We start from the raw sequence: 13505 nt of genomic DNA, 5'->3' as shown, positions 1-13505 counted from the left end.
ATTTAGATATGAACCGATTTAGTGCCACAAATTTTCTAGTTAGGCTTTGGACTTCTTTCCGCGACCTAGGTGAGGCCATTTCTAATAGTGATTTTATTTTCTCAGGATTAGCTTCAATCCCTTTTTGATTGACAATGAAGCCCACAAACTTCCCCGACAAGACTCTAAAGGTACACTTCTTGGGATTGAGCTTCATATCGTACTTTCATAACATGCCAAAACATTCTTCCAGGTCATATACAAGGTTATTAGTAGTTTTTTACTTGACAAGTATGTCACCAACATACACTTCTATGTTTTTCCTGATCTGGTTAATGAACATCTTGTTTACCAATCTATGGTAAATTGCTCCAGCATTCTTCTACCTGATCAACATGACATTTTAACAGTACACGTTGTGCTCGTCCATAAAGATGGTATGCTCTTGGTTTGAAGGGTTCATAACGATCTGGTTATATCCAGAATACGTGTCCATGAAGGACATGAGCTCGTGACCCGCTGTGGCATCGAATAACTGATCAATTCTAGGTAAAGGAAAATAGTCCTTTGGATAGGCCTTATTCAGGTCGAAGAAGTCGATGTAGGTCCTCCACTTTCTGTTTGGTTTTGGAACCAGGATGGGGTTGGCTATCCAAGTCGAATATTTTTCCTCCCTGACAAATCCTTATTTTAAGAGTTGAGCTACCTCTTCCTCCAAGGCTTCTCCTCGTTCCTTCCCCAATTGCCTTCTTTTCTGCTGCTTTGCAGGTAGATTCTTATTCAAATTCAGTGTGTACACGATCACACTCAGACTGATTCCTACCATATCAGCATGTAACCAGGCGAAGATGTCAAGGTTTTTTTCCTATAAAATCGATCAGATCCTTCTTATGTTCAGCACTGAGGTTCTTACCAATCTTGACAACTTTTGAAGTTGTTTCTGGATCGAGGATTATCTCTTCTAGCTCTTTTAAAGCATGGAGCTCAGATCGATCTTCACCTACTCTTGGATCTATTTCTTTTGGCTGAGCGACCTCATTTACTGCCACCTGATATTCTTCCGCTTCTTCAACAACTATCATCGCCTGAGGCTCATCATTTTCTTCCATTACCACCATGGTTTGCTACTCGGGTTGTGATTTTTCCTTCATGGAAATAGCATTCCTTGGTAGCAATCTGGTCCCCCCTTACAGTGCAATCCCTGAGGGCGAGGGGAACTTCATGGTCAGGTGGCGAACAGAAGTTACGACTTCAAACATCATTAACATTGGTCTTCCCAAAATTACTTTATAGGTAGCCAGGCAGTCTATTACTACGAACTCAAGTATCTTAGCAATAGCTTGATCTTCATCTCCCATATTTACAACGAGCTGGATTATCCCAATAGCTATCATTCCTTCTCTTGAGACCCCGTAAAGAGTCATGGAGGTCGCCTTCAGATCGGCTACTAACAGCCCCATCTTTTCTATAGTGGAACTGAATAACACATTTACTGAGCTCCCCTTATCGATCAAGATTCTTTTAACCCTCCGGTTGGCAAGCTGGATGGTTATTACAAGCGGATCATGAGGGAATTGGATATGGCTAGTGTCTTCTTCCATAAAAATGGTTGGTTGTTTATCCATTTGTTGTTGTTTTGATAGTCGCTGTTCCAGGGTGAATATCATGCCCTCATGAGTTTTTAACTCTTAGATGTATCTTTTCTAAGCCCCATTGCTTGTGTCTGCAAAATGGAGTCTGTCTGCAATGGCATCTATATCTCCTCCTTTGAAAGAAGGAGGTATGATTTGATTTTCTGAAGCTGGGAGAGTTGGTGGCAAATTAGCTTGATGTCCCTGAGGCGATTGTGGGTTCAGCACAACCGGCGGATTAGGAGCTACCCAGTTTCGACCATACTATGCTAACGGTCCAACTTGGATGAGTGTCTCGATCTCATCCTTTAATTGATGAAAACTATTAGTGTTGTGGCCGATGTCGTTGTGATAACGACAAAACATGGCCGGATCCCTCTTTGCTCGCTGATTTCTCAGAGGCTCTGGTTTCTTCCAAGGAAGGTGGGAAGAATTGGCTAAGTAAAAGTGTTCCTACATTTCTGTTAGGTTGGTATATGCGGTTAATATAGAGGTGTACTTCTCTCCAGGATTATTCTTTTTGGACCCTTTTTGGTCGTCTTCGCCGTTTCCCTTTCTCTTATTATTCCCTGTCTGGTTGTTATGGGTAGCGAGTTGAGTCGCAGCTGCAGTGTTCGCAACCACTCCAGCGAGCCGAGTGGGAATTTGGTTAGTTTCGGCCATTGTAGACTCTGCCTCCTCGAGGTTTATCCATTCTTGAGCTTGAGCCAAGAAGTCATTTGTATTTTTACTCCTTTCCTCTGGAGCTCTTTCCACAATTCACCTCCCACGATGATTCCTGGTCGCATGGCCATGAGCTTGGCACTATCATCAGTGTCCTTAGCTCAAGCTTCTATATTTGTAAACTAGTTGATGTACGCCTTAAGGGATTCACCTAGTTGTTGTTTATATTAGCCAGGGAGTTGGCCTCTACTCGAACTTCTTTTGCAGCTCGAAACTACTTTTAAATTTGGTCGATAATTGGCCTTTTAAACTTGTTGAACCACAATTTGGCTAGTCCTGTCAATGTTGCAGGGAATAGGACACAATGTATGTCGTTGTTGGCTCTCATGAAAGTGTTGAAGGTCCCAATGTGGTTCGACGGATCAGGAGTTCCATCATAAGTGGTCATGTACGAAATTTTGAACCCAATGGGATATGGAGTTGTTGCAATGTGATTTGTAAAAGGTTTGAGCTCCTTGTCATAATCACAGTCGTCCAGATTTTTTTTTCCAGACATGAGTCATTTCATATGTTCTTCCATTAGATCCAGTCGCTCAAGGGTTGGATCATTTACTTCCAGGTTATTTGGGAGCTGATTACTAGCTCACTTCCTATTCTACACATTATTTGGGTTATGGTTCCTCCAAGCTTGAGCTCGGTTAATTGGGATGTTCTCATTGTCACACACTATGGAAGGGTCTCCCATTGTCTAAGTATCAGATCGTTGTTGCGGGCTGGCTGTCCTCTCTGAGTGTTTAAGTGATCACACAGGTCGGACTGAGGATTATAACGCAAACTTTAAGCCAATATAAACTGATTTCTCAGATCGCCTTTTTGTCTTTAGGAGTGCACATTGCAAATACTCCCTGACCTTCCCTCACGATGGCTTTCCATCCAATAGCTTCCTTCCGCGAAGCTTACCATTTGCAGCTGAGATCTTGGGGCCTAATTACTCGCGTGAACTCGGACTCCAGTGTCTCGAGATCACAAAAAATATATGTCTTCTCTGGGTACAAAATTTCATCAGTTGTTCCTGCCAGCTAGAACATTCAATTGTGGTCGCGAGGGGGTTGGTGACGTATAGGCGATGGAGGGTCCCTTATTGGTGAGACAATTCGCCTTCCATCAGGGCGCACTAAGCTAGCTCACTCATTATCCATTATGATGTCTCGAGTTAGTGGTAAAATTTCTTCATTTCTTTGTACCTGACTAGCTGGTCAGGCTGGTGTTAAAGGATTTACAAGGATTTTCGCTCTCCTTGATGAGGTCCCTGCTCGCCCCGTCGGACTGGGCTAGTTTCTGGCGACGTGGGCTGTTTGTTCAGTCCTGCAATTGTGGAAAGGCTGGTTGTTTTGGCGATTCCATTCAGATGGCACGAAGCTCGGGGTTGTTGTCCGAACAGAACAACTCACATTAGCATGGTTATGGCTGTGGGATCTAGACCTGTGGGGCCTAGTTTCTCTCCATCCGACATTAACATTGGTTACATAAGAGGGTAACCGTGCCATGATTTCGTTAATTCGCCTATTATCCTTGGCAAGATGGTTTCTCAACTGAGCATTCTCTATCTCTATGGCGATGAGATATCATGGGTTAGGATTATGGGGGCGTAAAGTTGAGCTTCCAGTATCGCCATGGTTGTTGTTCTGGTTTTGAGGTTGTTTTCCAATACAATGAGCTACGAAGGTTCCCTCTCTAGTAGGGTCAACTGTTCAAAAATCTCCTTGATCTCCAGGTCTCTTAGACTCATTGTCACGAATTGAATGTGCTACCACCATACTAATATTGGGATGAAAAATTTGTGAAAAATATCAGTAAGCCTAACCTATCTCTCAATGATAGCATCAATCTGTTGATGCAGTTTTTTGTCAACAGTAGGTTAAGAAATCTAAAGAAAAAAAGAAAGATGATTAAGCTATTGTAAACCGTAAAATAAGAACATGGGAAATTTTACGTGGTTTAGTGGTTAAAATCCACCTAGTCCACGAGTCTGTAGAGTTTTTGCATTCAAAATTTGGGTTCCCTTTTATTGTCAATTCCCTCTGTATTTATAGGGGTTGATGGACAATTTTGGGTAACCGTACCATATTTTGTAACTTACAAGAATTGGTAACTTCCCAAATACATAATTCCTTAAATATGCTAAATGTCGTTATATCAGGCACTTACTATATAACGATTACAAGCATTTATAGTGTATAATGAACCTCCGAGTGTATGGGAATTATTCCTTATGCGCATCACAGAACCACTAGGAGCTCAATGTGGTCCTTAGACTGGAGGTTATACGTGAAGGGCGATCTGACTCAACTGATGCTCGAAACCTGATTAAGACGATCTGGAAGTCATGTCACATGCCTTTGGAGCGATCTACATGATCTCACACTATCTAGACTTGGTGACACAACCTTGACCTATTTGAACTGGAATTGATGAAATATCTTTAGAGTACAGTAACCCTTCATTTATTGCTTGCCAGTTGTACCTCGAACAAGATGATTGAGCTCGTATTTTTATGGTACAACAAAATTCAAGCCCATTGGACTTAAATTCAAATATCTTTTAATTTTACCATATTTAATTGAATATTTAAACATTTAAATCCTCATTCAAATTAAATATTTATAATTTGAACCTTGATTTAAAAAATTTAATTAATTTAACACCAATTTGTCATAATAAATTCATTTGCCCAATATTCTCTTTTATTCTCTAAATCACATATCTCTGCAAAAAATTTAAAACTGGCCTAGTTACCTTTAAAAATCCTAATTGATAATTAAATCAATTAATTGAGACATTCTAGATGATTTATTCAAAGGTGATGTGGGGACCATGGATTCATGAAATTAAGCTCCAATAAGTTACCGTGAATTTATTTACTAATAGTTTCACTACCTTATTGATTCCTCGTGACTCCACTATAGACTTAGAATTGCTCTATTGAATTCATAGAACGTTTTTCACGAAATGTAAATACATTATCTTTTATTACAACCATAACTGTCATTCAGCCCTCTATAGATGATCTACTAATGAGACAGGTGTTAATTACTGTTGTACCCCTCATTTATATTTTATCCTTAAATATCGCTAAGTTCCTTGTAAATGATATTTCCATAAACTTAACTACAAAAATGATATCTCTATCATCTAATGCTTGAAATATGCTATAAGGAAATCATCATTTCACTTCTTAGACATAAGCTATAGATTTCATATCGATGATAAATATTTTCAGTCAATTATACTACTAAGTCCCCAGTATATAAGTATGGGCTAGTTCATAGGGTAAGCTGGTAACGAACAAATCTAAGGACTTGAATAATATAATCAGTAGAATATTAATCACTCAGAATTGGGATTGAATTGACCTATGATCAACTTGATGATATGAGTGGATTAGATAATAGCGATACTTTACTTATCTATCTATAATCAATATCGGCCTAGTCTGATGTAACAAAATACATCTGATCTTATCTACTTGGTCAATGTCCTACATATGACATCACACCAGATTGTGTAAGTAGATCATATCATAGATTAACAAGTCAGTGTAAATTATGTGCACTAACTTACTCTTAGGACTAATTCTTTTAGAACATATAACCATAATTATAATCCACTGTGACCAAGTCACTATAATTGTGATTATCCATATGTTTAGGATTTAATAATGTTTATATTAAATAAATAATCATGTAATTAAACAAGTGAGCAATGTGATTGACAAGTCAAAATTGTTTTCTATTCTCTATTGATATGAAACGAGGTTACATTGAAAATTTGGTTTTACATAGGGCATAAAACCCCAACAACATATTTTCTACTTTTAAAGATGCTTGTTGCTCTCAATTGAACTTCATTAAAAGTCTTAGGTTTAACCCTCACTCGGTAGCAACCAAAACTAACCATCTTAGATAGGACTCATAAATTTTAGTGTTGTAAACTATCCATTTATCAATGACTTGTTTTTGTTAGGATTATTTTAAATACAAAGCCTAAATTGTATTACAAAAGTTGGTGTAAAACCTTAAACAATTTCACATAATGGAGGTGTGAAATTTGAGTTTGAGTTGTAGGCATTTAAAAATAATATTTTTGGCTCTAAAGTGATTCATTATGGTATCTAAGCATGCCCCAAAAGTTTGGGAATATTGGGAGGTGTTTTAGGTCAATTTCGGAGAACTAAAACTGGCCCAAAGGTGATGTGTTGCATACCTTTTTAAACCATGAGGAATCACAATAGGTGACATTTCACCTGTTAGTAGGCAATATGTCAACTGGCAGGCAACAAGTGATGTGTCGCTTGTCTTGTTCCGTACATGTCCGTTTTAAGCTCCAAATGATTTGTTTATAAGCTCTAATCCTATTGGTTAGACTTAATGATGGTATCTACACTATAAAAGAATTATTTTAGAGTGTTGAAGCCTTGATCATACATCTCAACTCTCTCTAGCTCTCAAAAATCATAAGTTTTCTCCAAGAAATTCATCAAAAAAGTACTTGTATTGTGAATTTCCGGCTTGTTCAATTCCAATTTCCTTTACTCTTAGAAAAAGTCTTAAGCATTTATGGTGGGCTAGGAAATAGAGAATTTGGACAACAATAATCCTCTTGTATAAGCCTTTTGGCGTTCTCCCTCAAAATTCAGTGTTCTACAACATAGAGTTATTTGGTATTCGGTTTGTGGTTTCTACTTTGTTATTTTGATTAATTATGGGTTCATTGGATTATATTTCTTATTTAGAATCTATCTAAAGTGGTGGATTAATCTCACTCTCCCCAATAGTGTTTACTCATTGAACTCTACACTCAATGTTAACAAGCTTTGAGAGTTGAGTTGCTATCATTGGTGAATCTATTGTTCAAGAAGCTTCAATCTCGTCCCTATAGATGTAGAACTTACCAAATCTATTTTAAGAGGTTTTCTGAACGAATCTTCTAAATTCTCACATATGAGATCGATATGATTCCATCTTGAATCAATTGTCACACATAGTCATGTCTTAGACTTATATGTCTAGACTTCCCATTGTAAACACTATTATATGCTCTGGGCAATGTAGCTCGATTATCACAATGTATTGAAATTATCAATACCTCAACCACGATTATGGGGATATCCAACACGAGATCCCTAAGTCACTCAACCTCTTTTCTAGTTGTTGTTAGAGCTATAAACTCGACCTCCATGGTTGAGTGAGAAGTACTAGTTTTTTTCTTAGATCCCCAAGAAATGACACCCCCACCAAGTGTAAAACCCAACAAGTGGTGGAGAGATTTTCTCCCACACTCGATATCACACTTGGATTAGAATATTCTTCAAGTATTTTAGGAAACTTTGAGTATTAGAGGCTAAGTTTTTTGGTTTTCTTTAGATACCCTAGAACTCTCTTTATTTCCTTCCAATTTTTGATACTTAGATTACTAGTAAACCTACTAAGTTTGCTAATAACATATGTGTTGGGATATGTGCGCTTAAAGTGTATTTCTGTAAAATATTTATTGAGTATTTAATAAATATAATGTTTTTACTCATATTTATATTTCATTTACATGCCAGTTATCTATAAAGATCTAATGTTATTACATGTAATCTTGAATCAAGTATATATATATGTATATACAAGAAGATTTAATTCATAATAATAGCATAAAATTGTTCATAATCACTAATATAAAAGTGGGATCTTTCTATTAATAAAGATTATGAGCACAATCTATCTTCTATCTTAGACATGACAATCTATTCAGATTGTTGCGTGTAGTTGACACGTGGAGATAGAGGTGCTTTATACAATATAGATTGTATAGGACTGGGACAAGATGAAAGAAATATTTTATAGTAATCTTTATTAAAATGTAGACAGGACAATTACTAATAATCTACTCTTATCATTCATCACTTAGTGGTCGTTTGAGACTTAACCTTAATCTTGAAGTAAGTAATGGACACATATTTGTAGTCCTATGACTTTTGACTTATCATGTACATTTTATGAAAGAAAACATAGACCTAGTTCCTAATATCTTGAAGTCATGGGAATGCAGGTAGCTGGGAACATACTCTACAGATTTGGAATCCATTTCTTTCATTATTGGAAGTAGATTAATAATTCATTTAAGTCTTGATAGCGATACTTGAACATAGAGCGCTAAATTCCTGTTAATAACATATATATATATATATATTATTTGTAAACAAGTTATATAAATGTTCATTAATGTATCAAGGACACTAATTGATGAATATATACTTAGAGAGGTTGTCAGACATTGACCTAGGTCTAATTATCAATAATTAGTTGAGGGTCATAACTCATGCAATGACCATATCAATGAAAAACTATATAAGTTACAACTTCTAATAAAATAAGATTGTATGATCTCAGAGTGCAGCTAAATTTTTAGTGGACAAATTTTATTGTTAATAAGATTGTATGTTCCTTAGAAGAAAAAAAAACACTCTATTTGCCTCTCTCCTTAGTGCTCACGCCAACCCCAATGTGTAGCATCACCTTTGTGTGCTTGAATTCTATAAAACACAAAAGATACACACTCTCATAAGTTGAGACACCAAAGTGTGTATAGAAAATCACCATTAAAAAAGGAGACCACTCATCCTTATTGTATTGTGCAAGATATAGTTTGAAAGACAAGTAATTGGAAGCAATCTCTCTCGAGAAGGAGATGGCAAATGTCTATTCTCCATGCTTATTAGTGCTCAAAAATGTCATTTTATTAATTTTAATTTTTAAAATAAACTATGTTTTAATTAATATTTTCATGTAATTAATATAATATATTTTATAATTCAAATTGTTACTTTTAATTTAATTTGTATTTATTTTTCAAAAAATAAAATGAATTTTGGGCATTAGCAAAAAGAAAGAGAAAAAAAGAATTGAAAATTGAAAAAGAATGAAAAGTTGGCATTTATGAAGTTCAAAACCCACTTTTTGAGTTGTCCAAGCCCAATTGAACAAGCCCACTTCTCCTCAGTCCAACTCCCTTCTCTCTCTCCAGCGGGTCCCACTGCGAAGTGGCGCATCCTTCGCTCACCACACAATGCCTCTAGTTGCCTGCGCTCCACCCGAGTCGCATGCCTGGCCTGAAGCCACTTGCACGCGCACCACATGGCACCATTCCATTTTCCCCCGCTTGCTTAGCTGCCACACCTACACACATGTTAGCCAGCACATCAGTCAATGCGTCAGATCACCCTAAATCCCATCAACTCTATTTTCTCCACACTCCACCACCTACATGCAAAGAAATAGACCAAAATAACAATGATAACAATAACAATATTGATTATAAAGATGTTTTATAATATCAAATTTATTAGTAATATTTATTTGTATACCCCAAAGTTAGTTTGTTTTGTATTTCAATCATTTTTTAGATTTTATAAATAGGAGCTCATTTATTAGTTTGGTATGTAATTTATTGTGTAGCAAAACTCTAGTAAAATTTCCTCTATTATTTCTTTATAAAATTGTTAAGAGAATGATGAGCATAATGACCTAATCTTCTTGGGAAGGTTAAAGATGATCCCATGTGCAAAGTTGTGTTATTTATATTTTTGATTAAATATATTATATACTTTTAAAGTTTATACATTTTGTGTAATTTATATTATTCTATCATCTTCTATATCTTTATTTATTTTAGCTTATATTATATATATATATAAAAAAAATCATGTTTTCTATATATTTAAAATTAGCATAAATAAGATGACTTGTTTTATGTTCAATCTTGCATTATGGCCAAATAGCACACTTGTCATTCTTAGATTTTTCATAAGATTAATATATTGCTTCTAAAATAAGAACATAACTAATCAAATATATTTTTCGAAATATACATGTACTTCAATGTTAAATCTTCCAAATGAATAGTTGGGATGTGTGTAATTTTGTGAATAAAAAATCTAAATAACTAAACAATGTTTATGGGTGATTCTTGATACCTTTCTACTCTCACATTTGGTTACATCTTATTTTTATTTGCTTCATTTTATTATCAAGTCATTGGAAACAAAAATCACAAACTATTGTCTATATTTTCTCTAACATTTTGTGTTTATTTTTGTACTAATCATTTTGTTCATTTTACCTCTTTGTGAAATCGATCATTCGATCTATACTACAACCACCGTTTTGTGTATGTCACGTTTGAACATTAACAAATTTTGGCACAATTGTTGTGGAGGTAGTTTTTCAAAATTTGAGTAAAATTTACACTAAGATGTTAGTAACTTTATTTATTTTTATTTTTTAAGATGTTCCTTCTCTTTTGTGTTGTACTTTTCTTCTATTGTTAGTTATTGTTAATTTTTAATTTTATTGCTCAAAAAAATGAATCCTTCTTTCATTTAGTTTCATAAGCATAGTTTTTTCTTTCTTCTTCTTTTATTCGATTATTTTTTCTTTTTTGTTATTTAAAAAAAGTAGTTTATATATATATATATTAAATCTATACATATATTTTTGTCATATAAAAAAAACATATATACATATATATTTAATGTTAAAACTTAAAACAAAAAAAGTAAAAAAAATCATTTTCTTTTATTTAGTAAAATTCCTTGATAAATAATGGTTAAGTAGTTTGATTTCTCTTTTTATTATTGTTATTATTATTTATTTGTTTATTCTTGTATTGATTTATTGTGATTGTTTTATTGCTTTAGGTTTCTTAGTTTAGGCTTTTCTTTTTTCTTTGCCTCAATTCTCCTTAGAATTTATGACTTCCTTGAAAAAAAACTTGCATAAAATTTATCATAAAATGTTTAGTATTGGGATATTTTGTGTAATATTATAAATGGTAAAAACCAAATTTGTTCTGTTTAGAAATATTAGTTATTGAATAAGGCTTGTGATAGCACTACCCCCACACTTACCTGGGCACCTCGAGGAGTTCTGTCTAGGCAAGTGTGGGTCTAAAGCACTACCTTGGAAACTTTTCTAATAGATATGGGAACATTTTGTGTGTATACATTCGCATTATTACATTTTATGAACTTATTACTTTAAGAAAATCAAGCTTGTTTTGTCAAAATAAGCAATCTTACTTTGCTTAAAGGTTATTTGGTAAAAAAAGTTTGAATTATGATCTTTCATACTTACTCAGTAACCTCAGGGAGTTCTAGTAAGGCGTTGGAAATCACTCTAAAACCTCAAAATCTATTTGGGAATAAGTTTGAAAAAAAATCCAAAAAGAAAAATAAAAAAAATCATTTTTGAGAATGGATGAATCCTTACGAAACTTTTAGTGAAACTTCTTCCAATACATCCACTACTCTTTTCGTAACTCCTTCTACCATTCATTCTTCTCCACACACCTTAATTGGTAATAATCCATTCGCAATGGCCCAGAATGATGAAATCCAACCAAGAACTCTCAATGACTACTTTCATCCTACTTGCAGTTCTACTCATTCATGCATTATATTCCTTCCTAATATTCCCGCATTGAAATTTAAACTTGACATGATTCAACTCTTGCCAACATTTCATAGAATGGAAAACAAAAGTCCATATGTGCATATTAGAAAATTTGAGGAGGTGGTAGCCACATTCTATAACCGAGCTGAAAACACAAATTCTGTGCGATTGAAGTTTTTCCCTTTCTCGTTGAAGGATAAAGCTAAAATATGGTTATAATTTTTGTGACCTAGGTCTATTGGAACATGAGATGAAATGACCAAATCTTTCTTTCTAAGACCAACAGTCTAAAAATACATATTTCAACATTTTTCCAAAAAGACAATGAAACGTTCTATCAAGTTTGGGAAAGATTCAAAGATAAGTTAAATCAGTGGCCCCACCATGCCTATGAAATTTGGCATTTGGTCAGTTATTTCTATGAAGGCCTAACAAGTTGTGAATGCCAATTCATAGAAATATTAAGCCATGGTGAATTCTTCAAGAAACTGCAAAAAAATCTCACACATGGATTGGTCCAAGTGCTACTAAAAGCACTAATAGCATAAACCATATGGGATTTACCAACTTTGAGAGGAGGACAATGTTAAGGCCTAACTCGAAGTTTCAAAAAAGCAGACTGAGGTCTTAAGTGGCAAAAAATTTCATATAATTGCACAAGTAGAGCCACAAAAACCATGTTTGGTATGTGAAGGGATGAAAATTTTAGCTAAGGATTGCTTAGCTTATAATGAAATAAGGGGGGTTTATGAAGAGTAATGTAGTGCCTTGGGGGCATTTAATAAGTCATTCTCCCATATGTACAACCCTAGTTGATGAAACCACCCAAATTTCAGTTGGAGAGATTCAAACCAAGCTCAATCGTGCAGAGGGCTATTAAGAAATGAGCATCAATATAAACCACCAAAGGCATATTTTGTGCCTCAATACAATGCTCAACCATAAAGGAATTCTCTTGAGAATACCCTTCATGCATTCATAGAGGAACAAGCTAAAACAAATCGCCAAATGATGGCAGAAATCAAAGAAATGAAAAGTCAATTTTTAATACTGACTGGATCCCTGACTATTTTTTATAAAAGGAAAATTCATTCTTAGCCTCAATTCAATGCACAATGGCAACATATGGCCCAATCTCCCAATGTAAATGATCAAAATATTAAGGAGGTCATTCCCATCAGAACTAGAAGTAATAAAACTTTGGAAGATCCACCAATAAAAACAACTACTTCAAGCACTCAAAATATTGTCTCCGAGAGTGCACCACTCAATGAAACTGCAAAAGTGCCATTTCCCCAGACTCTAAGACCTGTTGGGAAAAATTTTAGAATCAATCTGAAATCTTTAAGCCCTTGACACAAGTGAAGATTAATCTTCCTTTGCTTCACATCATGAAACAAGTGCTGAATTTTGCCAAAATCATCAAGGATCTATGCACTACAAAAAAGAAGCATCATGTCAAGAAGACAACTTTCTTGACTGAACAAGTGAGTGTAGTGATTAAAGAAAAGACACTGCCAAAATACAAAGATCCCAATTGTCCCACCATTTCTTTCTATATTAGGACACATGAAGTTAGCCAAGCTTTACTTGACCTTGGCACAAGTGTAAATCTGATGCCTTATTATGTGTATTCACAACTCGGTCTTGGAGAAATGAAGCCAACATTTGATGTGCTACAATTTGTTGACCGCTCCATCAAAGAGCCTCAGGGTATCATTGAGGATGTCCTAGT

The 13505-nt window shown here is 35.0% G+C and overlaps 1 non-coding gene across 1 annotated transcript; it reads right to left on the bottom strand.

Annotated features, from left to right (window-relative positions):
* Window positions 1-12054: 12054 nt before the first annotated feature.
* On the bottom strand, window positions 12055-12160 carry LOC133820808 (small nucleolar RNA R71). The gene has a single exon (XR_009887207.1). It is a non-coding gene; the product is annotated as a small nucleolar RNA R71 (small nucleolar RNA).
* Window positions 12161-13505: the final 1345 nt, after the last annotated feature.

This window comes from Humulus lupulus, chromosome 2 (genome assembly GCF_963169125.1).
Source record: "Humulus lupulus chromosome 2, drHumLupu1.1, whole genome shotgun sequence".
In the NCBI taxonomy this organism is placed as follows: domain Eukaryota; kingdom Viridiplantae; phylum Streptophyta; class Magnoliopsida; order Rosales; family Cannabaceae; genus Humulus; species Humulus lupulus.
The sequence above is the reverse complement of the archived record's forward strand: the minus strand, read 5'-3'. Positions and strand labels throughout refer to the sequence as shown.